The following is a 27,388-nucleotide window of genomic DNA, read 5'->3' on the forward strand; positions in this document are numbered from 1 at the left end:
TATCCCAGCTCCTAGATTTTAAGATGTGATTGAAACTTTCAGTAGCATTATTCTAGTTTTTCTAGTGTTGGTATTGCTATATTATTCAAAAACACATAAGAGAATTTTAATTTGTGTATACTTTGTTCAGTGTAACATGCAAGAGTAGAGTAAGAGTTGGTTTGGGTTTTTACCAGTATTGTGTGCTTTGGAGAGATTTACAAATTTTCCTAATTTTACTCTGAATTCAACGTAATACAGTGAAATGACACCTTTCTTCATTCTCCTCAGCTTATATAAACCTGAGTTTCATTTTTATATATCCTCACCCTACAGAGGAAAAGGAGAGAAGTATACAGTAAAATAAAACTAAATAAAAGATTTTGAAGATAAAACAACATTGAAAATATGTGCTTCAGAACATTGAGCATTTGAATGTATTTTAAGTGGGTTAAAAAAAGAGAAGCTCTGTTAAATTGAAGAATATATTATTTCATTCCTCTACTGCTGCTTAAAAGTTTGTCAGCCAAAAATTTAAAATAACTCATCTTTAAAATACAGCTATGTATTCATATGTAGGATATATATTTATGGATTTCCTAAAAGTATTTAGTATACTTAAAAATATGATTTATGTAGGAACTGTCAAAAAATAATTTTAAGATCATATGGAAAATTAAAATACTACTGTTGATGTTTACATTCATATTTATTTTTGCTCATTTCATTCTTCAAAGACCAATAATAAGTGCAAGATAAAGTTTTCTGAGAACCTACTGCATGTAATGCTTGAATAGTCTTATTACATGAGCTTTAACCAAAAGGATTCTGTATTTTAAATACAGCTGCCATTTTAATTTATTTTGAGTTTTCCATGCACTTTATTCAGCTGAATATTTTTCCATTATTCCTTTTTCATAAAATCATACCACCATGTTTGAGATATATATATATATATATATATATATATATATATATATATATATATATATGTGTGTGTGTGTGTGTGTGTGTGTGTGTGTTTGTGTGTGTGTGTGTGTGTATGTACATAAGCACATTTCATGCAATCCAACACGTAGATAGATGTTAGATATTTCAAAAATTGTGTTGCAAAACTTACTTCTTAGATTTAATAGATGTAGTCTATAGATTGCATTTTTTTCAACAGAATAGGTTACTAGGTAGAGATTGCCCCTGGTGGATCCTTATTTAGAGATCACAGCAAGTTAAAACATTGAAAGTGACTCCAAGTATTCTGTCAGGTTTTGTAAGTACTGAATTGTTTGGTGTAATTTTCTACATGATAAAAATAGTTATAACAATATGTTTTGACTGTTTCTTTAAATTTTGCCAGAATCACCAATTCTCGCAGTCTTTACTTCTATGAGCATCTCAATCTGTTTCTTGGATTAATTTCAGTGATCTTTTCACTGGGCTTTTCTCAGCCTTACTTAAGTAAGTCTTACTTGCTTAAGTCTGATTTTCCTCAAAGCATACAGAGTAAACTGACTCTATTAGAACAGAGGTGATTTACATATAACTCCCCTCATTATTACCAAGCTCAGAGTCCTTGACCTGACCTACAAGACCTCCATCATGGGACATTGAATACCTTTTCTCCAATCAACATTCCTTTTATTCACTGACCTTTCCAGTCTCTTTGTCCATCAGTCCCTCCTCAGAGAGAGATTTTGCAATTGTTGCTCAGTTTTTCTGAACACATGTAATGTACACAGTTGTTGTTCATCTGTCTTTCTTCAGAAATATGCTTATATTTCACCATAGCCCCAAAGTCTTCTTGACCTTTACTATAAGACTGCCTTTCACATTCCTGTAATCTCTTTACCTTGATTTATGTCTATCAGCTTGAATCTATCATTGCTGATAGAGATATTTCATGTGTCAATTTTCCGATTTTCCCAATTGAATGGATGGAGCTGGAGAACAGGGAATGTCTATCTTTGAGTCCAAAATGGATCTGGGACATGGTGGCTACACCATAAATATCCCTTGAATGATGAAGGGAAAGGTATAATCACAGATTTATTTGGACAAGGAGTTTTATGCCAGTAAGATGAATGATTAATTTACCTCAGAAGGAAACACTGTTTTGTCTTTTTTAGAGATACATTTTTCAGATTGATTATCTGCATTATGTAATTCAACTTTAATAAGGCATTTCCATAGTTTTATAAATCTCAAAGTCAATCCAATAATTTTTTTTTAAAATTCTCAAAAATTCAAACAAAAAATGATGTAGCACCTACTCACTATTAATCTTTCCTTGGACTGAAAATGCATTTTTACTGATTAATAATAGTTAAGTTTTTTTATAATTTATAACTGCAACACTTCCTTTAAACATTATATTTTTGACTTCATAAAATAATAAAGAAATATAACACTATTTCTTTCCAAATATATTTAAAAATAAAGATTTTTCTGATTGACATATAATCATCAGTTACTTACAGGCATGGATGAAAAATAGGTGTCTATAAAAGTAAATATAAAATATATAAAACTACATTGATGAATATAAAATACTTTTATAATAGCAAGATGAAAGAATATTTAAATGTAGATATGCATAATTTAGTATTAATTCTGTCACTCAGATTAACTTTGTACATCTAATTAATTTAATGGTTAAATTTTAAATTTTAAGATACTATTTATTATCATAAATAGTAAAATATTTTCTACCATTTTTAGTATTATTAGCTTATTAATATTTGTTACAGTTGTTTCATTTGGATTGATTTTGAAAAATATTTAAATATTATACTTTTACGTAAAATTAATAAGAATATTCACTGATATGTTACTGAGTAGAAAAGAGAAATACTACATAACAATAGAGAAATACACAAGAATCATACACCTTTTTTCTTTGTGTAATTCTCAAATTCAGCATTAATGCATAATTTTAGATGGTATCATGTGTGTTAACTAACTTCTGGACTAAGTACAATTTATGTACATTTGTGGGAATAAAAACAAAATGACTATCTATATGAAGCTTACATTTTCTTTTATGATGATTTTCATTATAATTCATAGTGTTTCTTATTAAAATTCAGAGCTCCTAACAAATATGAGAAGAAAAGACTGATTAATAGCACTGATTTCAAAAATATTTCTTCTGGGTTGAAATGTTCATAAATAGTAACAGAAATGACATGTACTGCAGTTTGGGGTTAAGAGAGTATACATTGAACAAGGAGAGGGGGAAAGAAGAGCTAAATTTAATAAGATTCACTTTTTTGCTATACTTCACTACTCAAAATTCATTGTTTTCTTCATTATAATGGAAGCAATCTACATGCCTCCAATGGAATCAGGTTTCTTTCTCACATTTACACACTCCTTCATGTGCCACTACCCAATAAAAGACAAAACTACATATTGGGCAAGTAACGATTTCTTTCAAGGGTCTGAACAACTTTGCTGTCCTCCTCCACTGCTCTTTCCACTCTCCCTTTCTTTCTCTTGCTCTAAAGTTTGGGCAGAATCACAATTCTCTCAATCTTCACTACTATTAGCACCTAAATCTCTTTCTTGTATTATTTCAATGATCTCTTCACTTGGGATATTTCTAGTCTTACTTCCTAACTGATAAAAGTAAAAGTCTCTGTAGGCTTTTTTCTTACAGAATTCTCAAGTCCATTATTATCCTTTCTTATTTCTTCCACTTCTGCACTGAATAAAACTTACCAACAATAGTGTTTCTCCACTGTGATATCAACTCTCACCAATAATGTGCTAACTTAGATATTTATACTCTGTGTTCTCCAAAAAGTCATGAAATGTCAAGATCAAATTTGGTAAGATAAAAGTTATTGATTGTTTTTTTTATTTTTAAATTGATCATTTTTGTACATATATTGCTATAAAATTAATTAGAAATTAAACTCTGATAAGAGTGTTAAAAAAGTACAGAATCAAATTATTATGCTTCAATTTTCAATATAAATCCATATTTGTTAAATCATAGAATAACACTATCTGTGGGAGTGAATATTTCATAATAATTACTTTTTTATTTAAAATATTACTAATTAAAGTAAAATTAAAATTGCTTATACTCTTTCATTTTCTTTAATTATTTTTAGATAGTAAACTGTCAAAACCTTTGTTTATGTACCTTTTTTAGTTTGATAACTCCTTCTTGTGTATCCTCATCTGTGACGATGTCAAACAAATTCCCTCCATCTCCGGGAACAATAGTGTACTCAATTTCTGCATTTTGTCCAAAATCAGGATCCAGAGCTCTTATTTTTCCAATAGCTGAGCCAACAGGAGAAGATTCAGGAACTTTCAGATGGAAGATGCCTGATAAAATATATGTAATTTGCATTGACAGTGAACTAGTAAAGGAAGATTATCAGGTTTGAAAAATGTAGACTGCACAAAGTAAATCAAATTTGGAACATTATAGAGCAAAATGCAAAGGCAATTTGCTGTCAAGGATTATGATTATATGTAATAACTTCATTTTCACTTCAGTAGACCTGCTTTTGATTTTTAAATGGGTATTATAAATAATAGAGTGTGCTATATTAAAATTACTGTGTGGAAATATTTTAATATGATGGATATCAAATTATACCTTCTATGTGAGGGTAAAAGTCTTCATAATTGTCACCAAAGTAATCAATACCAATAAAATAGAATCTAAAACACAATAAAAAGATATATATATATATATATATATATATATATATATATATATATATATATATATATATAAAATTAATAAATTGATAATAAATAGATAATAGATAGATGGATAGTTATTTATGAATTTGAAGGTTATGTATCCAGAAAGTAACCATTACAATGACTATGAATTCATCTTACAATGAACTGAAATGATAAGCTGTACACTAATACAAAATTCTACCTCGATGAATTTAAATAAGGCATATTGGAGACAAAGATTCAGCTCATTTTTTTAATAGGTAGAGAGAGAGAGAGAGAGAGAGAGAGAGAGAGAGAGAGAGAGATTTTTTAATATTTATTTTTTAGTTTTTGGCAGACACAACATCTTTATTTGTATGAGGTGCATCAAACCCAGAGCTGCACGCATACCAGGCGTCAGCTCATTTTTAATACATATTAACTTGGCATACTTTCTAATATTTAAACTGAGTACATAAAGTTTGAACTCCCCAATTTTTTCTTTTTCTCATTAAAGGAGAAAAAATTAAAATGATCATTTTTACCACCAAATAGAATACTTACATTACATGAAATATGTACTGGATCAGAAAAAAATGTAAAAAAAAGAATACTTATCTGTGGAAAATATTCCAGAACTATGAAAATAGTAGACATAATTTAAAACCTTTGTCAAAAATTTAAGGTTTAAGATAAAGAAAATAAATAAGACATACTATTTTTTGAACATCTCATCAAAGTGAATATTAATGGGGTAAACAATAATATTCAAATCAAAGTTAAAAATTTTAGCAGATGCTAAAATGAATGAAGAAGTTTAATGTTTAATTTTGATACTGGAATTCCAGTTTCAAATTCTATAAATAAATTTTGAATGACACTTTCCCATGGACAAACAAAGTGCAGTGATTAAGTTCTTTTAGAATTCTAGTACATATGTGAATATTGAGTTATGACGGCACTCAAGACTTTTCTTGCATGGTGAAGTTCACTTAACAAATTACTTTTTAAACTTATAATTATTTGCTTCAAGATGGCATGAAAAATTATTAAATTAAGTCACTTCATTTTTCATTACCAATTATTTTTATAGAATATATAGTTATTTCACAATCAGTTGGCAAAACTTGGTAATCTCATCAGCCCTGGTAACAGTTAAATTTTGCCAGCTACCCTCTACCTCCCAAATATTTCCCATTTTTTCTTGTAAATTATTTTGAAATCTGCCTTATTTTAACTGACATCGAAAGAACATCACCTCAATAGAACACACATTCTGTCTTAAGAGGGCTAAATATCCACCTATATCTTGTTTATTTGATGCACAAGAAAGAAGGTATATATATATTTGGGGTTGGTACCAGATATTGAATTCAGGGGCACTCAACCACTTAGCCACATCCTCAGCCCTATTTTGTATTTTATTTAGAGACAAGGTCTCACCAAGTTGATCAGCGCCTTGCTTTTGCTGAGGCTGACTTTGAATTTGCAATGATCCTGTCTCAGTCACCTGAGTTGCTGGGATTACAGGCATGAGCCACTGTGTCCCACTAGAAGGTATAGTTTATACTGACCTAAAATAATTGTGAGTAAGTAATTAATTGTTTAGTATTATACATGTAAGATGACTTTCTAAAAGAATACACCATATACAGTTTAAATAAGTAAATATACAATACAAACAAATGATAATAAAACTTTCTAATGACAATGTTGGAGCATTAATATAGACTTTATTAAGGAATCATATTTAATGAAAGTCATAGTAATTGATCAAAGTAGCCATTTCTCATAAACTAGTATTATTTTCATTAGGTTTTATTTGCCAAACAACACAGTTGCTGCCAGATGTTCAATGTTCACTAAATTCTAAGCAGGGTTTGAAACCTAGGCCACCAGATCAACTAGAAAAATCAAAAATGAAAGGATTAAATGTTGCCCAATTGTCTCCAAGAAGGATAAAGTGGGAAGTGGGACATTCAAGGGCAATCTGTCTTTTATCAAAAAGTGACAAGTACCTAGTAGAAATTAATGTGACCATTGTCACCTACATTCTTCAGATCACAAATATTTCTCAATAAGTACAGATTTGAGGGACTCCTGAGTTTTGAGCAAGCATTAAGATGCTTGAATTTATTTTTAGTGTGGCAGTAAGGCATGGGGCATAGTCACTCAAGTTTTACTCAACATCTCAAAGAGAAAATTCAGAGAAAAGGAACAGAGCACAGAATATATGAGATATTTTTCAATTCCTTTTGAATTTTTTTTCAGAGTAGAAATTAGAAGTTTATTAAGGGACAGCACAAAAGACTTCTCCCGGAGGAAGAAGGGGACCCAAGAAGTGGAATCCCCCTTTTAAAATTTTTAATGTCAATTAAATGTAAATATGATTTATTAGGAAGTGAGTCTACAACATTTGATTCTCACTGTGTGATTGGGATAAAAATCAGTAGAAACAATAAAACCCTTAAATTGATAGTATGATTAGTCACAGTTCAATCTCATGGTCCATCAGTGTTAGAGTCTTAAATTTTTTGCTGAAAAAATAGAGAAATGGAGGTTTAAGTTGAATGAGTACTATAAATCTCCCTCTAATAGGATATTTAGTTAGGAAATTTATTGTTAAACATTACAATAAAAATTGATTTGAGAGCAATAGCATGATGCTCTATACAGGGGATTTCTGTTGGGTTGGTGAGGATACCTCCCTGAGGAGTGCAGGGCAGGTGTTGGATGATATCTTTAGGGAAATAGGAGGATATAAAGAGCATAGGGTATTTCTGCAGACACTTTACAATATATTCAGTGAGAGCAGCTTCAAGTTGCGTATTAAATTTTATAAGGTAGCTTTTCATTTGAAAAGTATAGAAGCAAAAATAAATAAATTGTATATTGAGAAAAATAATAAAGACTAGAGTCATGTCCACTGGATAATGGTTAGTAAATATGGAAAGTCTAGCCAGAACTGAGACCCTCTATTGTGAGAAAAAGCACTTTAAACTTTGAAGGGTACCAAATAATGCAGACTAGAGATGAAATAACCCCCCTTGAAGACACTATGCTGAGATGTGAATTTTATGCTTTAAAAAAGAACACTTTATGAGGCCATTAACAATAAATGTGAAGATAGCTATACTTTGTAGTACTCTGTCAATATAAGTTATAAGTTATCTAAGCAGTTCTTTTTGAGAATTGTCATCTCAGAGCATTCTCACAAATTTCATTAATATTTAATGGCTTTGGAAAACTTGTGGTAAATTCAGAGTGGCATTGTCCATATATGGTTGATGTAACAGCATTTGACTAATCTGTATCCCTTAAAATTAAGACATAATAAAGAAATTATTTATCACTTACATTTCTTCTGTGCATCGAGGTTTTAGTGCATGTACTTAAAAAAATATAAATAATGTTTTAATTTACTGAGAAAATATGATATAACCAAATATATTAAATGAATGAACAATTTATAAATATCATAAAAACTTTCAGCAATGTGAAATTTTTTTTAAAAAGATGAAATAAATTTTTACAAATTTACTTTTAAAATACATTTTATATTTAAAGCAATAAGTCTTCAGATAACAAAAAAAATTGTGTAAGAGCTCAACATTCAACTATTTATAAAGATCATTTGTATATGACAGGTAATAATTGGAGCTTAAAAATACTAGAACTTCATTGGATTAGATAAATGAGAATGAAGGGAAGGGAGAGATGGGAATAGGAAAGACCACAGAATAATTTGGACATAATTTTCCTATGTTCTTATATGAATATACAACCACTATAACTCCACATTGTAAACCAAAAAAATGGGAAGTTATACTCCATGTATGTATAATATGTCAAAATATATTTTACTGTCATGTATACCTAGAAAGAACAAATTAAAAAATTTAAATACTAGAATGTTAGGGTCTGTAAACAAGTCAAGTTGGCGCCTGGCATTTTGCCAGAGGGAGTGGTTTGTGAAGTAATGCCAGAGAGCCATTAAGTGTGGAGATTCCTTATTGGTTGACTCTTGTATCTAGTTTACGTTAATTAAGATAAGCTGTGTGGAATGTATATATACCCCTCCTGTCTTACAATAAACGGCTCCCACTCCTGCTGTATCAATGTACACAAGTTGCTCGTCACCCCCCCCCCATTAGTTTGGTGCAGCCGGACTGCGGCACTAGAATGCTAGAAATATGAAATGTTTAAGAATAAATTGATATGAATTATTAAACATTTTAAGAACTCAAAATTGTATCCTTGAGCCCACCTAAATAATTATACTATTTTTTAAAAAAGTTTACATTTAATATTCAGAATGTGTATATGCATATACATACACAATCACCTAACTGTAGATTACATAATTAGATTTAGACATAGAATTGTTTAAATACTGATCCTGTATGTTTTTTCCTTGAAATGCCATCTAATTGCACCTAATTGCATTTGATTTGATTTCTTAAGCAAATGTAATAATAGACAAATAATGTAGTATGTCAAGAACATACCAAGAGAAAGCAACCAACATTGTTGTAAATTAAAAAAATAATAATAACTTTATAGAAACTTTACCTATATCTCTGTGACCTTGGGCAAAATATTTAGTGATTCTTTTATTTGTAAGATTGGTGTAATAATAATTTTGATTCATCTTGTAGATTTATTTTCAAAAATTCACTGGTACAATAGTAAATAAAATTTAGTATATATATATATATATATATATATATATATATATATATATATATATATAATAACATACTTTGTATTATCCATTACTACTAATTAAATTTTAAATAATATTTTTATTGATAATGTCCCCCATTATAATATTTTTTTCTATATGAATAACAGTAAGAAAGAGAAAGCTGCATACAAATGTGTGAGAATGAAAAAAAGAGAATGCTGAAAAATTATTTTATATTTTACTAAAATATTTATTTTCTTGTTCTGAAAATTTTAGAATTCAGGAATAACAAAATATTTTGATAGTTTAGTAATATTTTAGGTCCTCTGTCTTCAAAATCCTAAAGCACTTTTTTAATTAAAAAAAAAAAAAGTCCGCAAGAAAAAACCTTTCTGATGACAAAATTGAGTTCAATCTGGGCTTAAACCAAACACATTAAACATCTGTAAATAGAACCTCAGGAATGACAAATCTATCCCTACTCAGTCTCAGAATGGCTATGAGATCAGTGACAATAAATTTGAAGAGAACTAGTGTTCATTCTACTCTACTGATATAAGTTTTCTAAAAAAGTTTTGAAATTTTTCATCTTAAATTGTTCACAAACTTATCATTACCTAAAGCCATTGAAAAACTTGTATCAATTAAAAGAGAAGCATTTTCTAGCAATGATTGACTTAGTAAAAGTGCAGGTTGAACACGTTTTAAAATGTCAAGGATTGGGCACCAATAACTTTACTATTTTAGTTAAATTATTTCCCTTTTTAAATACAATAGTAGAAAAAAAAGAAAATTCAAAGAACTCAGAAGAGGAAAGGAAAACAAAATGTTTGTAAAATCTAGTGCAATTCAGAAATGTTTATATCTAATACAATCTCAGTTCTCAACAACTAAAAGAGAAAAGAAAGTTTACAAAGGTTATAAATGTCCCTTCTAAATTGTACAAGCATGTACATGAATTGTTAAGTATATATCTAAAATTAATGGATTAAGTTTTATAAATTCTATGTAATGATAGCAATAAATCTTTTCTAAGAGTGATAAGAACTCATCCATCTAAAACTTCTGGTTCTATGCAAATAAGACAATGCAAAAATATAGGGCCAGATGTAAATCATATTTATATAGTAAGTTAATTACTTAACATGCCTGTAATTCAGGTAAAAGATTAAGTCCAACTGCAGCTTCTAGTAGCTTTGTCCACAGGATGTTGAAGACAATATAAAAATGGATAAACAGATTTTTTATAGTTTTGTCTTTCTCAGAATTCAATAATTTTCTTTTGAATGATTACATAAGAGCATAAATTTATACATATTTATGAGGTTCCCCATCTTTTAAAAATATGTGTATATTGTGTAATGTTCAAATGAGTTTAAACATATCTAGGAGTGTTAACAATTTAATGTCATTGAAGAATTTAATTGAAAAATCAGAAATATTAATCTAGCATGGCAACTTCGAAGGTCTGAAGCAATGTTTATAATTCTATTACATGTATGATATTTAGACTGAGAGTGTGAACTGAGCCAACTTGATATTGGGTCTGTGAGGTCATCTAATAGGAAACAATCCACAGAACCATCAATCCATAGAATCAAACCACAGAAACAACCACATGAAAAAGCTAATAGGCTAAGAATTTCCTGACTTATAATTTTCTTTGTTCAGCTACTCCCACTGTGATCTATCAACTCCAATATCAGAAGGACCACTGGTATATTAATCTGTATAAATTCTCATCTTGTTCCTGTCCTTTCCATATCCACTTGAAAAGTTTGATTTATCATTTCAATAAAATACTAATGTGTGGCCTATATATATTCCCAATGCCCCCCACCTTTTTTGTACAAGGGATTGAATTCAGGGATGCTTAAACATTAAGCCACATCCCCAGCCCTTTTTAATATTTCATTTAGAGACAGGGTCTTGCTGAGTTGCTCAGGGTCTTGCTAAATTGCTGAAGCTGGATTTGAACTTGTGATTCCCCTGCCTCAGCTTCCCAAGCTGCTGGCATTACAGGATAAGCCACCATGCCTGGTTTCTGACATTCTTTTATTACTATATCTGACAAAAGACAACCCTTAATAGTCATAATTAATCTTCTAAAGAGGAGAGATGTATGACTAAGAAAAAACAAGAAAGACAGCTAGATATTGGTTTAAATTATGATCATTAACCTAGAATTCACCTTCCTCATTGCTTGCAAAGTATGCAGATGCTAAAGTAACTACCATTCTCTTTTCATTTCTATTTTAAACCAATCCACTCTCCACAAACTCAGCTTTACTAACTTCACTAATTCTTTTCCCAGATAACGACTGTGAACTGTATTTCACAGAATGAAATTAGAATGGTGTTATGTAGATTTTTCACTTTCCCAAACCTGCAAACAATCCCTCATTAATATTCCTGTTATTGGAATAGGTACAGCATGTTCATTTTTCTCCTTATTCCCCTCTCCATTTCCTCAGTGAATGTCTTTCCTTGGATGAAAACAATGTTGAGCCAGAACATCATCTGCAGCAGTAACTACAATATAGTGGTCAGTTTTTTGTTCCCTATTAATTCTCCAAGATATTACTCCCCAACTGTAGGATACAGCAAAGCTAGGGGTTTGGTGTGTCCTTGTTTTAAGGTATAGTTTTGCTTCTCCAGGTCTGATTTATCTGAGTGGCAGTGAGTGAAGAACTCTTGGAAGCATCTCATCCTGCAACCCCCAAGAGCAAGGAATTGCCTCTACTTTGATAGAACACTGCCTCACCCTCCAGATCCCTCAGTGATGCACTCCACGCACAGATTCTCAATATGAGGAAAATCTCCTTTGTAGGACTTAAAATGACTCTTGGGTATTTTTCCCTTCTGCAGCGACATCTTTACCCTTCCTTTTGTTATCATGTAATTATTTTTACAAACAGCTTTCCTTGGGTACTTCAACATTCTTAAACATATGGAAAACACTATCCCAAGGATTTGCTCCCTGTCTGGGAAAATAACAGCAGCCATTGTGATCTGCCCTGGTTGTTGAGGAGGCTCTTCTCTACATACCTGAGGCTAGGAAAAGAGCAACCACACTACTTACTTTGATTATATGGGAACTCTTCATCACTCTCTCAAAGAATACCTCAGCATAAACTTTTTCTATTATTTCCCATACTCTATAAAAAGTGTTTAAAAAAACACACACACACACAAAAAATATCTTGTTCTGACTAATGACTCAACAGCCTTAAATGCATTCTGACATTTTCATTTTAAATTCTACATTTGACTTTGGACAATACTTGGCTAGATGATATTCACTGCATTTTAGCATCATGGTAAAAATTTAAATAATAAACTTTTATCACATCTGTAAGCATCCCCCTCCCGCTATTTAGCCAATTTCAATTGAGATATCCTTCATCTTCCCTTCTTACTATTGAACTCCAGCAATATGCAAATACTGGTACAATTTATCACACAGTCTGTTTTCACAATCAATATTCTTCTTAACTGAGATATTCCCAAGAATAGACAGTGTTCATATTTGATTATTTCACAAAGGTTTTCTTTTGCTCCAAACTGACTCCAGGCACCCTTTTAATTATTGTCCCCTTTTTAACATAATTTCTCCTTTATTGTCACTGTGACCTATTTCTACCTAACAAGCAAGCCACATGTAGACTTAGGCTGGTTTTTGAAGCCACTATTCTGTTAAAGATTTCCTCTGATATTGCCAGTTTTATTTCTTTGTCATTAAATTCTTAACAATTTTTGGGCATCATTCAACCCTCTTCATCATTCCCTCTTTTTTGAAGCACACTTCTAACATCTCTTACATTCTCTATATAGAGTTCTGGTTTCTTCCACTTCACAGCTGTCCCCTCCCCAATGCCCTTTGTTATGTCCTCAAGATCAGATAAAATTTCTGCTGCATGTTAGCATCATATGGAAAGATTTGGATACAATGCTGCAGCCCAAGAATAACCCAAAGAGGAGTTACTTTAGTGGTTCTGTGTTTAGACCTGAATAACAGGATTTTTTACATTCCTTCTGGTTCTATTGATAATCATGGTCAAGAGCCATTGTCTCCAGCCGCCCCTTTGATTTTTCTCTTCTAGTTAATTTCATCTATCCTCTTGACTTCATTTACTCTATTCACACTAATTTTTTTTTTATATTTTAAATTTCTCTCTATACACCTTCTGAGTTTCATACTTGGCAAAACATTATGATGTTCCAAAACTTCAAGGCATCGATCTTGTTGCATTCCACATAGAGCTTATAGGATTGCCATGTCCCCCAAAAGATATCTAATATGCAATGTCTCAGCAAGTAGTATTTCTCCTGTTCCATAAATTAAAATCCTCCATTGATAGAAAATAAATACTACCATTTTTTATCCAATAAAATTGTTCAAATCCATACACATAATATCATTTTCACAACTATCATAGTCTTTGCTAACAGAGATCTCACACATATTTCTTCTCTGTATTACTGTTATTGTGTGCTAACTGAGTCTCCCGTAGTACTTCTCTCTGAGGTACCTGCAATGTCTTCCTCATGCTCTTCTGCAAGAAGAGACAGGGTCATGTCTATCACTCACAGGGAGTGAGTACATTATTTTCTGACACAGAAATAACATGGAATAAATGTATAAAGCTTTTAGAAAGTCAATGGACATAAATATGAAGGAAAGAAAGACATTTTAAAATACATATTACCCTTTAAGAAGAATAAATATTTTTAGGAATCATTTCTAAACTTCTTTACATTTTGTAGCATGTATCTAAAATCTTTCCCATCAATAAATATTTTTATCATCACATTAGAACTATGATGTCTATACTGTTATCATAATTCCCATTCATACCCTGGTAGGGTATGACTATGAACATACATATTGAGTAGGGAGGGAATGCAGGTATAAGCCCTGAGTTTTAGTGTTTGTCAACTTCTATGGCATAAGAACTCCCACCACAGATAATTTCAAGTCAACTATGTGTCATCATTGAACACAGTCCTGGGAGATGTGCCCTATAAGCTCAGATAATCTGTTCAACACCTCTTTCAGGTGTTCTAGGTTATGAGAAGGACAAGTCAAGTGGCATCTCTGACCCACAGAATGATTACTTTATTTGGTTTGTCCACTTGGTCTCATTTTACTACCTGAAATCAATTAAACTGAGGCAATTTTTTGTTAGTAAGCAAGCTTTTAAAATACAAATAACTCAAAATTAATACTTTCAGCCATATTGAAGCATGTACATTTCAATAATGTGTGACTTAGTGGGTTAGGCATAAACAGGAGGGTTTCTATTTTCAAAGTTTAAAGAGCACAGTCAGTGAAAATACGGAGAAAAAGATCATCAGGAGATTTAAAAATATTCAAAAGGGGATGGGGCTTTAAAGATAAAATTTATTTATTTCTACACTCTTTCTATGCCAGTAGTGCAAAAAAAGAAGGAAAACTGACTACATTTTTTTCTGGACTTCTGATTCTCCTTTCCTTTTTACAAAGTACCTCTATGCAAGTATAAGTTTTACATCTAATACTGCAGTTATAGTAACTACAGTTTCAATAAACATATCTATATTTCCCTACAAATCTAATTGTCCTTTATATTTTTTTCAAAAATTTGCATTGGAATTTCAACAGCCCATTTATATTACTTAATTATTATCAGAATAAAAATCTCTTTCACATTCTATAATATATATATATATATATATATACATATATATACATATATATACATAATATATATATATATACATAATATAATATATACATATATATACATATCTATATATTCAATACATATGAATTATATACTCACTATTCCTGTTACATGGTAATAAACATGATGTGGATCTTGGCAAGAGTTCACATCCTTTCAGGTGCATCAATAACTTTCCATTGTTTATTCATCTTAACAGAGTGCATTTAATATTCCCTTAAATCCTCCTTTAAATATGTAAATAGTTCTTTCAGTTGACTTTATCCCTATAATTTCTGATTAATCAAATAAGATATAGCACATTAAGAATTCTAACATATATTGTCAAATAACCTTATCAAAATATTCCACAAAAATAATACAAATTTTCTTATGATTTAGAAAAAAAATGAGCACCTTTAAACTAAGATCCTATCTGGGCATGGTGGCAGATGCCTGTAATCCCAGCAGTTGAGGAAGCTGAGGTAGGAGCATCACAAGTTCAAAGTCACGCTCAGGAAATTTAGGAGGCCCTAAGAAATTTAGCAAGACTCTGTCTCAATATAAAAATAAATAAATAAAAATGGCCAAGGACGTAGCTCAGTGGTTATTTGCCATTGGGTTCAATTCCTGGTACCAAAAATAAGTAAACTAACAAAATTTTAATAAATATTTAGACTTTCAAGACTGGGATTGTGGCTCAGTAGTAGAGCACTTGCCTTGAACCTGTGAGGCACTGGGTTTGATCCTCAGCACCACATAAAAACAAATAAAAATAAAGATCAATATAGATATAGATAGATATAGAAATACTTAAAACAAATAAATATTTAGACTTTCAAATTCAGCTGACCTCATCTATTTATTCAAAGGATTGGTTACTCATGAATTTCCTTTTGAGACTTTAATAAGATAATCTGGAAGAGATGAAGTTTTGTAATATTCTCTCTCATGGCAGAGTTTAGTTTCTTTTAGCCAAAACCAATTCGTTAACTGACAGTCCAACTAGCTGTCTCTTAATTTGATTTCTTAATGGCCATCATACCATCATGAATCATGTGCAAATGCACTGGCTTTTCTTTTTTTCTATTGCCTGTATTTGACTGTTGGACTTTCCCTGTTTAGTTGCCCGTGCCTTAATGTTTCACTAGCTATCACTACAAATCTCTTCAAGTATAAATATCTGACTATCATTTATTTTTTCAGGAATGGTTTCAATGCACTCTTTGATTTTTTTTCTCTCTCCCCCTTCTCTTTCTTCTTCCTTCTTTCCTTCCTTCCCTTTCTGTCTTTTCACTTCTAATTTTTTATAGTTCTATATATACAAACCTTTAAATAGGATGTCATGTTTTGCAGTGCTGTAAGTATTTCAGTATAGCTTTGGTTTCCCACTAACACTATTATAATAATATTATTTCAGGAATCAATGTCGATATCACTTCTTCCAACATTTCCATTGTTCTGTAATGATATGGATTCCCATCCAGTACATTTATATATATTGTGTTCATAAGTTTATCACTGTTTTTATTCCAAGTTGTGTGATTGTCAGTTACTTAAAAAATCTATACTTGGTGCTTGAGGGAAGAAATTTAAAAATTTATTCTCTTTATGCAGGTTCAAATAAAAAATTATATTATTTTTACATTATTCAATTACTTCAATTCATTACTTCAATAAAACTGCAGTTTTAATTATTTTTCTATTGAATGATATATTTTATTACATCTAATATTTGTTAATAAGATATATTTCTTACATATCAGAATTTTCTTTCCAAGGTTTTTACTATTAAACTTGGTTCTGTGTTGCTCTTATTAACAAAACAGTTTCAAAATCCAGTTTCTTTGTCTATATAGCTCCTAAGACCAATAATAAAGCAAAAATGAAGTAGAGAAATGTGAACCATATGGAGTTAAAGGTAGCTTTAGGATTCTTTCACAACTATGGTTAAAGACTGTCACTAATGTCAGAAATTTAAGTAATAAAGACTTGATCTGCTTTTTTTCATCTTCTCATAACTTCATTTTCTTTTCAAGATTTTTCATACTCTAATGATAAACAGAGCATGATTTCTTTAATTCAGTTATTTTTTATCTTTGTGTGAGAGTTCATGTATCACTTCTTTGCTTATATATCTTAGAAATATTTCTTTGTGGCTTTGATTTTGAAAACACTTTTTAAGAATTTTAAAGCCTTTTTCAATGGCCTTTTGCTTTCTCCCCTCCATCAAGCTCATCATATTAACACAAAAGTCATCTTCTTGCTGAAGTCATTTCTTCATTGGTCTTCCTCTTACTTAACTTCCTTTTTGAGTCCAGAAGATCCCCGTGTCCTTTCCACTCTGTTATTGAGATATCTCCAGGCTCTGCTTCACTTACTGTTTCTGTGGGCTTTCTCTACACTACTGTATACTTCAGTCCTTATCACATATAAAATCTATTTTATCTAAAAAGCAATACATTGCATTTTGTTTTATGTTACATTATTGCCCTTAATGTAATTTATGTTACATTATTGCCCTTCTGCAATAATGTAACATAAATACATAGTGTATACATATTACAACTTTGTAACATTTGTATTCAACTTACTCCAGGCTCAAAGGCTTTGATTAGCCATATTATGGGAGTGTTATTAGGTTTTGTTTGTTTATTTTTTTGTGTTTGGAGAATAAACAGGTCGCCTGCCCTTAGCCAGAATTTCCAGGCAAGATAGGAAGTGAGGTGTAAAAAATGCACTTGAGAGTAACAAGGAAGCTTGTGAAAGGAACTGAGTGATCCTCACCATATCCAGATGAGTAGTATAAGGCCTTCTCTGAACTCAAAGGCCAGGAGATATTCTATTTTAACACATATAACACATATTCTGAGACTGTGTGTATGCTTGTGTATATATAACCACATAAATATCTATGTGCGTATATGTTTATACTCTTGAATTGACCCCATTACTTAAGTAATTTGATTTCATAATATATACTTTAGATCAGCTTGTTAGATGGTTTAGCCACTTAAAATTTATGTAATAGAAATCATTAATATTTTTGTAGCTTACTTACAAATAAAGATCCTCTAGAGATATCCCTGATTGTAATAGATAGGAGCCATATAACTCTCATGCAAAACATTTTTAAAAGAAAATGCTTTCTCTTCATATGATTTCAGATAGAGTTCTTTTTGTAGGTATCAGGTTATTTCCACTTCTGATCCAGTATTGTTGGTTTCATTTGTGGACACTTTTCTGGGTTACTTGGAGGAACTTTTTGGGTAAACATAGGCATCAAAAATAAATTTCCACTCTAGAGAGAGAGTTAATTTAAAAATGAAGTTCCTGGATGAATCTCTTTTACTTTTTAAACAATATAGCATTGCAATTTTATTTCTGAAACTGAGTCATTATAAGAATTAAGTGAGAAGGAACATCCAAATCATTGTCACACAACAATTTCTATGTTGTGTGAAACATAGTAATTTATTAGTCAATACCATAGTCATCATCATCATTATCAGACTGAGAAAAGTTATAAAATCATGGGGCAATCAATTTTAAATCAACAGTAAAATGACAAACTATTTTCATAAGTTTTATACAAATACATTTGCCATTTATGGTTTCCCATCTTCTTTTATAGAAGAAAATGGATGCAAATGGGGGCTTAATAAGTCATACATGCATATGAATACACATTGCCATAATGCACTGTGATAAGTAAATTCTAAGAAATTATGTTGTGCATGTTTAAGCAATGGAAAAAGTATGTCAAATTCATCTGAAGCAAGATTTTTTATCATAACTGCTTAAGAGTCATGAGCAAATATAGCTAGTCTGGGGAATTCTCCTTTAAGTTATTTATGTAGGAAATACATGTTTCCTTGACATTAACATTCAAATAGATATCATTTCAGTTCATAATTTTATGTCACATTTGCTGTTTAATTGCTCCATATGAGAAATGTTTCTGCTAGATGAGCACTGGCCTCAAAAGAAATGGTTTTACTGTGTATAAATGTATTCTGTCTTTTTCTCTGACGAATGTAATTCAAAATGATGTTACACTAAAAAGGTTTTGACACAAAGACATGTAAAACTTCAGGCAGTTGGACTAATTTTTTATTCATGCAAAACATGAAAACATTCTTCCTTCAAATAATTCAACAATATCTCCCACTTATTATAATGCTAGACAGTGGTTCAAATGTGCATGTAATACAATCATAAAATAATTTGATCACAGTGATCTGCTAGGTAATTTTCTATTGCCCTCTTATTTTTCTCTTTATGAGTATAGGCAGTTTAATATATGTTATGATTGTTTTAGAAGTGCATTTAAAATAATATTGTTTTAGAGTGGCATATAAAGAAAACCATAGTTTTTATTTTTAATATCATGTTAAATTAGAAGAATTGTGAACTTCAGAGTTAAAAAACTTGTAACTTCAATTCATTGTTGATAACTGAGTATTTATCTCTCTAAGGGTCCATCTTCTTTATAGGCAAAGTGATAAATATTAATCTAAAAATGTTATTGTAAAAAAGAAGATAAGACAGTAATCATAAAGTTCATGGAATAGCTTATAAATGCTCTAACAGTTTCAATGCTCTGTTCTTTCACATACTTTCTTGTTTAATCACCCTTAAAAACACAAATTGAAACTTGAATAAATACCCAACAAGCCTATGGACCTATCCATATTCTTTTACGCCCTACATACGATCTAAAGTTATCTTTCTGTTTCAGTGGGATCTAAGCAGGAATTTGTGTCTCCTAACTATATGTAGCTTCTCTTGAATCAAGACTTTCACTGTGTATTTTCCAGGTCTATTATCCCTGCCCAAACTTCTACAAAATACTCTTCACCCATACCTGTAGGACATGACTTGCTGCCTGCTTCCCAGTCTTGGGGCCGCACATGTGGCTGGGATGGCGCCTGGCAATCAGCCAGTAGGTAGTGTGGTGGTGACAGAAAAAACAGACCACCTCCAGGATAGGTCCAGTACTCTTCCACCCTCGTGGATAGCTTATGCCTTCCCTTACAGAACATGGGAAGGGTGTATAAGTGAACTCACCCCACCCCTCTGACCTTTATCCTGATTGGCTCCTGAGCATTATATTAGCTGTGTGTACTTCCTCAATAAACAAGATCCTGCTTTGAAGGTCTCCCTAGCGTGTCTGATTGTCTTTCGGTGAGGGAGGGCAGGGTGTGTTTGCCTGGGTGGCGAAGGCCAATCAACCTTTGCCTTTCTTGGCTCATCCTGGTCAGGGCATGCTTTCCCCATGTCTCCCGCAGGTCAGGAGGAAACCAGGGGCTAAAACCCTGACACATACCCACTAATAGGACATCTTTCCACTGGTAGTGGTTTTGAATTTCTGACCTGGAAACACCACTATCACCCATATAAATAAGAATATCACATTTCCCAGAACGTATTTGCTACACTATAGATTCCACAGGCTTTATATACACAAAACCTGAATCTGAACCCATGTTTAATATTGCACATTTTACATGCAAACAGAAAAATCTCTCAATCCATACTGCTCAATAATCTATCACAGCTTGCCGAATTTAAAGCAGACATAAAAAAATAAAAAAAATAAAAAATAAAACAGAAAGAAAGGAATAAGAAAGAACTACAGGAAAAAAGAAAAGAAAAAACATGGATAGCTTTTAGAATTTGAACCATATTCTTTAATGAGATCATATAATAGGTAATCAAAGTAATTATTTGTTTCTCCTTTTAATGTTTTTTCTGTTTCCCTCAATAAAAAAGTAAGAAAAAATATTGCTTTAAGGAATTTTGTGTTATTGCTCATAACGTTATCTAGTAAACTTTGTTATATACTTTCCATGTTCTAAAGTTTGGTGTTATCTTTGAAACAAATTCATACATTTTTTTAAATTGACAGAAACTATGTATGTTTAGCATGAATCACATGGCATTTTTTAATATGTGTCCTGGTAGAATGGTTCAATTGACTAATCAACATATGCATTAAAGTATAATGATTTCTAAATGCCTTTCCAAACATTTGGCAATTAGACTTTCTGATTACTAAATAAAAATATATACCAATGAAGAAAATATAGGTTGAAACTATAAAGAAAAAAGTGACAAAGCATTCAAATATGAAAACATGTAGCCAAAGCAATAAAACATACAATTATTTAAATATTCTTAGTGCTACAGATTTTAGTAGATGAACTCCCTAATTGTCCTTCTGAAGTGGAAAAAGAAAAATCATTTTGGTTTTTAAACTCTCTAGACAAAAAAATTACCTGATGACTTAATCAAATTTCTTATAAAACTATGACTAAAACCATTCAGCATCAATATTCTAACTCTGAGGAACAGAGAAATAATTCCCCAAAATGCACTGGGAAGTGAATAGGTACTGATTGGTGTTAAATGTAATACTACTGTAACAGAAAACTAGATGAAATACAAGTGAGAAATACTCATTTTCAAAGGGAAACACAGAGTTATAGAGAGGATACAGGTGTGAACCATTCTATTATCAAAAGAAACTGTAGCAATTTTCACCTATTGCAAAACTAAAATGAAATAACTAGTCAGAACTAAAATAATAAAATATCATCAATATCATCCTATTCACAAAAGTATATGAAAATAGTTCCATGTGTATATTTACAAAAATGGAGTCACAGAATTATTATCTTAAATATATAATAAAAAATATGATGGTACATGTGTTATAAATAGGATGCCTTATATCAGATTATGTATATTTGTGTTACGTCTTAAGTTAATAATGTATCACGGTAAGATCCCACCCAAATAACTATAAATATTTTGTTTTAGTTAACATTGATTTAATAAGTCTGATTGTTCAATTATTAACTCTATTTTCTATTAAAATAATATGGGATGTGAAATACATTGAAATTATAAATTCTGAAGTCATGCAATTTTTATCTGTTGACTTATGTTCCCTGAAACCAAAAAAAATGTCTGGGAAATGATTTTAATTGCTAATGCATTATATAACATTGTAATTTAATAATTTCATATGGCTCTGCAAATTTTGAGTTAGGGTAAATTACATACTTTTGGGGAAGCGAATTGGATTGTCGTTGACGTCACTGAGGGTGATGTTGACTACTGTTGTTCCAGCCAGTCCTCCTAGTTGTCCTCCCATATCTTTGGCTTGAATGAGAACTTGGTATTGTTCTTTGACTTCTCTATCCATGTTTGCCAAAGCTGTTCTAATAATACCTTGAGGGGGAAATAGTAACAGAAGACAAACATCACAAATCCTGTACTTTCCATAATAAAATAGATTGCAACCACAATAAAATGATTCTATGTAGATTCACTAGCAAAGTTATGCCGGTGAGAAATCATGTGTTATTTAAAAACACCTTAAATGCTCAATACTTAAGATATAATTTAATTTCGGAAACAACCCTACAATGAGATATAGAGCAGCAGTGAGGAATTATTAAAAACTACCATATTAGTTCTAAAATGTAACTAAGAACATTAGGTTAAATTTTATTTATACAAATGTGTCTATTTCAAATAAGAATTTTTTAAAAAATTGGTAAACATAATCATGTGAAAAAATGTACGTGGTCAATTTGTGTTGAGTGTTCACTTTCTAATGATTACCATTTTCTTCTTCACTTTCATTTTCTAGGATAAATATGCCACTTAGTTTTTTATAATTCGTGAATAATCTCCTTTGCACATTATATTTTGTCTTTCACCATCTCCCTCAGTTACTTTAGCAATAGATTTTTCACTTAGGTATCATTAAGCTTTATAATTGCTGGGACTTCTGTCTCCTTTGTCACCAGGTCCTCCAGCACCTAGGACAGTGCCTGATATTTGGAAGGAACTCAACAGCTGGTTGACCAAATAAATGATTGTTCGAGTGAATTTATCCATAATTACATTTTTAGTCATAAATTTAATGGTTCATATGCATATTTATACATGATGTTCAGTTTCTACTTTTGTGTTCAAATTTAGAACTAATTTATATTTACACTTATTCAAAAGGAAGTAAGTAAAAGCTTCCAGCATTCTTTAAAAAAAAAACTGAATGCATTAACCTAATTCTTATTTTCAGTCAATGGTTTTAGGGTAAGATGGGACAGCCTTTGCCTTCAACCTGTGTGGCACTAATAGTGGTGTTTCATAATGGAACAAGTATGTATGACAAAGAGTGTCAACAGGAGCACATAGCATTGAAATCACAAACCAAATATACATCCTCATTTTATCTTTACTTTCTACTTACTATCCAACTACCAAATGCCATTTTGAAGCCAATTCAGATTTAACTGCAATCTGAAATTTTTTTTGACACTTGGAAGAAATAATTATAAAATGACAGCCTTCATTTTGCTAATGATGTTTTATTCAAGAATTGGTACTGACACCATTTTGATTCAATCTGTTTGTCTCCACCTTAAGCTCCTGATGCCTTATTTCCAACTAAATCTTACAACTAAGATTTTTCATCTCTAGTTTTTAATGTCTCTGTCCTGCCTACCTTAATCTGTGTGACTTCTTTCTGAGTTATGCTTTCTGCAAATTTTAGATAAATCCCTGAGTTTGATTCATATATTCATATGCTTACTGACTTGTTCTTCTATTCACTAAGGCCTAGCTTTGCACAATTTATTTTAAATATAATAATTACAAATATATATAAAATATTTTTATTTGTTTAATTCGTTTGTGTTTGAAAATCCTCAATATCAAATTAGAGAGAAAGAAAAGAGAGAGAAGGCAGGAAAGAGAGAAAAGGAGAGAGAATTTTGGACTTGTTTCTTTCTGCTTAGTGAAGTGTATAAAAAAAGCTATGTACTGAAATGAAGTTAGATCAAAACATTAAGATAGAATTGCAAAGGGGGTAGATACATATAACTCACTTTCAGAATATCTGTTTTTTCCTGTGATCTTTTTTCCCCCTGTGATTTTTAATTTTGTCAAGTTGTCCCCATGGCATCTGCCACCCTGCCCTCTTCATCTGCCCTGGGTATGATAGGTGACCTGCCTTCTGTTCCTTGCCCTCTTTTGGTACCATGCTGCCTAACTAACTATAAGGTAGTACATTAAAATTTCGGAAGAGCAAGAATATATGTGATGATGAGAATGATGCTCTTTCCGCCATCACTTACATTCAAGAAACCACGGTTCCACAAAAATAAAATGCAACATTTGCACATTTTTGTAACTTGTACAAATCTGGGGAATCGGGAAGACTATAATATTGAACATGAAAAGAGAATTTTTCATTACATCACTTTTTAAAATGCTGAAAATTTCTCTTTCAGGAAATTATTCCTCTTATGGCCACTTGTGTATCAATCAATTAAAATATAAAAACCAATCAAACAAGCAAGAATAGATTACATGGTTTTGATGTAGGAGGACTTTGCAAAGAACTGAGCTGCAGTACTTCCATACCAGACAGCAGGAAGCAGAAGAAAATGCTTCAAGCCAACTAAGTTTTCATGTTAGTATTAGTGTCCATCCTATCTACCTTCCTTTTGGTATTTGTATATAGATACAGTGGCTGACTTATAGGAGAGCAGTTGAAAACAAACCAATGAATTTTATAGAACAGTATAAATATTTCACAAAAATGATGCCACTTACTTTAATTCATCCCATAGAATTCTAAAATAAATCATTTTTGTTGGATAAAAGGAGACAGAGATAATTAATCCTGGGATTATTTTAATATCTTCTAACTGAGGATATTTCTAATGTATTAATCAAGACAACTAGAATGGGAAGAATATTGTTACATAGTTTCTGCCAATATAAATGGACATATATGATTGAGATAGTTTTACACATTTAAAATAATATAACAAAGAAAAATAGTCTTCAGAGAGTTTATTTTCTTTGGCAATAGTCCCTCAATCTTGATGAATGTCTGATTATTTTATAAAATACAGTAAATGTTCCAAGAATGCCATTTTGAGATGAAAAATAATACAATATTATATAGGAAAAAATATCATAAACAGCATCTGTGATCATCTAGTATATAATTTTACAAAAGCTAATTTTTGAATGAAGAGGTAAAGTTCAGTACTAAGACATGGGACCACAGATCAGGCAAGCCTTGTACTAAAGTAAGTATTTCATTCACCTTTTGTTATTAGAATTGAGGATATAATCTTCTTCTCCTGCTCTTCCTCCCTATCCCATTTTGAGTCACCCCCCTTATATCAGAGAAGACATTTGGCATTTGTTTTTTAGGGATTGGCTAACTTCACTTAGCATAATCTGCTCTAATGCCATCCATTTCCCTGCAAATGCCATGATCTTGTTATTTTTTAGTGCTGAGTAATACTCCATTGTGTATAAATGCCACATTTTTTTTTAACAATTCATCTATTTAAGGGCATCTAGGTTGGTTCCACAGTGTAGCTATTGTGAGTTGTGCTGCTATAAACATTGATGTGACTGTGCACCTGTACTATGCTCTTTTTAGGTCTTTAAATAGGGAAGAGAGATGGGTGGGAAAAAGAGGGAGAAGGGGAATTGCATGGAAGATGAAAGGAGACCCTCATCATTATACAGAATACACATATAATGTTGTGAGGAGAAAAAAAAGAAGAAGTGTGTCACATTAGATTGGGTAGAGAGATGTGATGGGAGGGGAGTGGGGAGAGGAAGGGAGGTAGGAAGGGCAGCAGAATAAAATAGACATTATATTGTTATTATTACATTATTATTGCTATATGTATATATGTGACTGTATGACCAATATGATTCTGCAACCTGTACAATCAGAAAAATGAGAAATTACACCCCATTTGATTCAAATGTATGAATTGTCAAGATCATTTTACTGTCATGTGTAACTAATAAAAAAATAAAAATAATTAAAAAAAGAATTGAGGATATAATAGACACAATCAATTGCTGCCTCCCCTCTTTTCCCCCCCCCCCGCCCCACAGATCTACTTTAATACTTTTCTAGACTTTGCTCCTTGGCTCCAGGAAGCCTTAGGTCTATTGGCAGTGTATTGTCAAGTAAAACAGAAATTGGCCTGGGCTTTTATTCCCATAGTAGCCCACATCCCATTTCTTCTATCCCAGGGGCCCTCACTAGATAATGCCTGTGTCCCTAGACCCTCTCTCTCCTTCAGTCTTAGTAAGCTAACAGCACCCTCTTGTTATTCCTTCTCCAGGTACTATGTATGCCTTAGTGATTCTCTAAAGTGTGCATGTGCTTTAGCCAATTGTAGTTTAATTAAACTAATCTCAAACTGTCCCATAGTGGCATATGAGACATATGGGATGATAATTCATACACTCTCTGTACAGTTCCTTTCAAAATTTATATTTAATGGTTTTGTGTTTGTGGGAGTAAAAAGCAGATCATAAGGAAGTACACAGTGATTTAGGCAATTTCATATGGTGATGAGTGTTGTGAAGACTATAAGAGCAAGTGCCTTGGACGTGGGGGTGTCAGAATAATCTCCTCTGAGGAAAGACTGTGGAGATGAAATCTCAGAGAAGAGGAGGCAGATCTGGAAAAAAACAGGGTGGGGCATTCTAAGGAGAGGAGACAGCAGAGCGTCCCTACTTCAAAGCCCACTGGAAGAGCCCTCAGGCCCAGCAGATGAGAGAACATGACATGAAACAAGACTCCAGAGGGGCAAAACAGGCAGACAAGTGTGTTATTCAAAGACAAATAAGCCTTTTGAGAAAGCATCTTGAAAATTATGTGATCACTTTTCAGTTTCACAAAAAGTCTTCTGACATCTACTTGGTGACAGTCCAGAATAAAAACACAATTTGGGGGACTATTATGCACAATCCCCAAGTTATTACAGATCCTACTGGATTTAATATAGATTTATTATTATTGTTGTTGTTGTTATCATTACAGTTGTTATTATTATTATCTGAGGCAGATTGACAGATTCATCCTGCTGTCTTTCTTTTTCAGCAGTGTAGTGACTGTGTCAATCAGCGGGAGACTGACATTTCTAATTTGTGGGTGACCATGGATTAGTAGCATTGATAACCTAACTTTTAGTCTTGGACCAATCATGATATTAGACATATATTCAAAATGATGGTGATTTAACGAAAGGACAAGGTGGTTGGGATTCATTTGAGCAATGCAAATTCCAGAATTGTTATATTCCCTATAAACATAGTTGGGATGGAGAAACTCTCAGGAGAAATGGCTTCACTGCAGTCACACACCACCACCAGTCATAGATTCCGAGAGGGTGGCATTTGAGGTTCACACCTTGGAGCACTCTACCTCTGCTATCCCAGCCTTGCCAGGCTACCTGTGCCCCTGTACTTTTCCAGACATCTCACT

General features: G+C 31.7%; 1 pseudogene; it reads right to left on the bottom strand.

Annotated features, from left to right (window-relative positions):
- The window catches only part of LOC143637789 (cadherin-12-like), a 79,076-nt pseudogene extending 56,794 nt beyond the window's left edge, over positions 1 to 22,282 (bottom strand).
- Between the last annotated feature and the right edge of the window lie 5,106 nt (positions 22,283 to 27,388).

Source organism: Callospermophilus lateralis, unplaced genomic scaffold (genome assembly GCF_048772815.1).
Source record: "Callospermophilus lateralis isolate mCalLat2 unplaced genomic scaffold, mCalLat2.hap1 Scaffold_349, whole genome shotgun sequence".
Lineage (NCBI taxonomy): Eukaryota > Metazoa > Chordata > Mammalia > Rodentia > Sciuridae > Callospermophilus > Callospermophilus lateralis.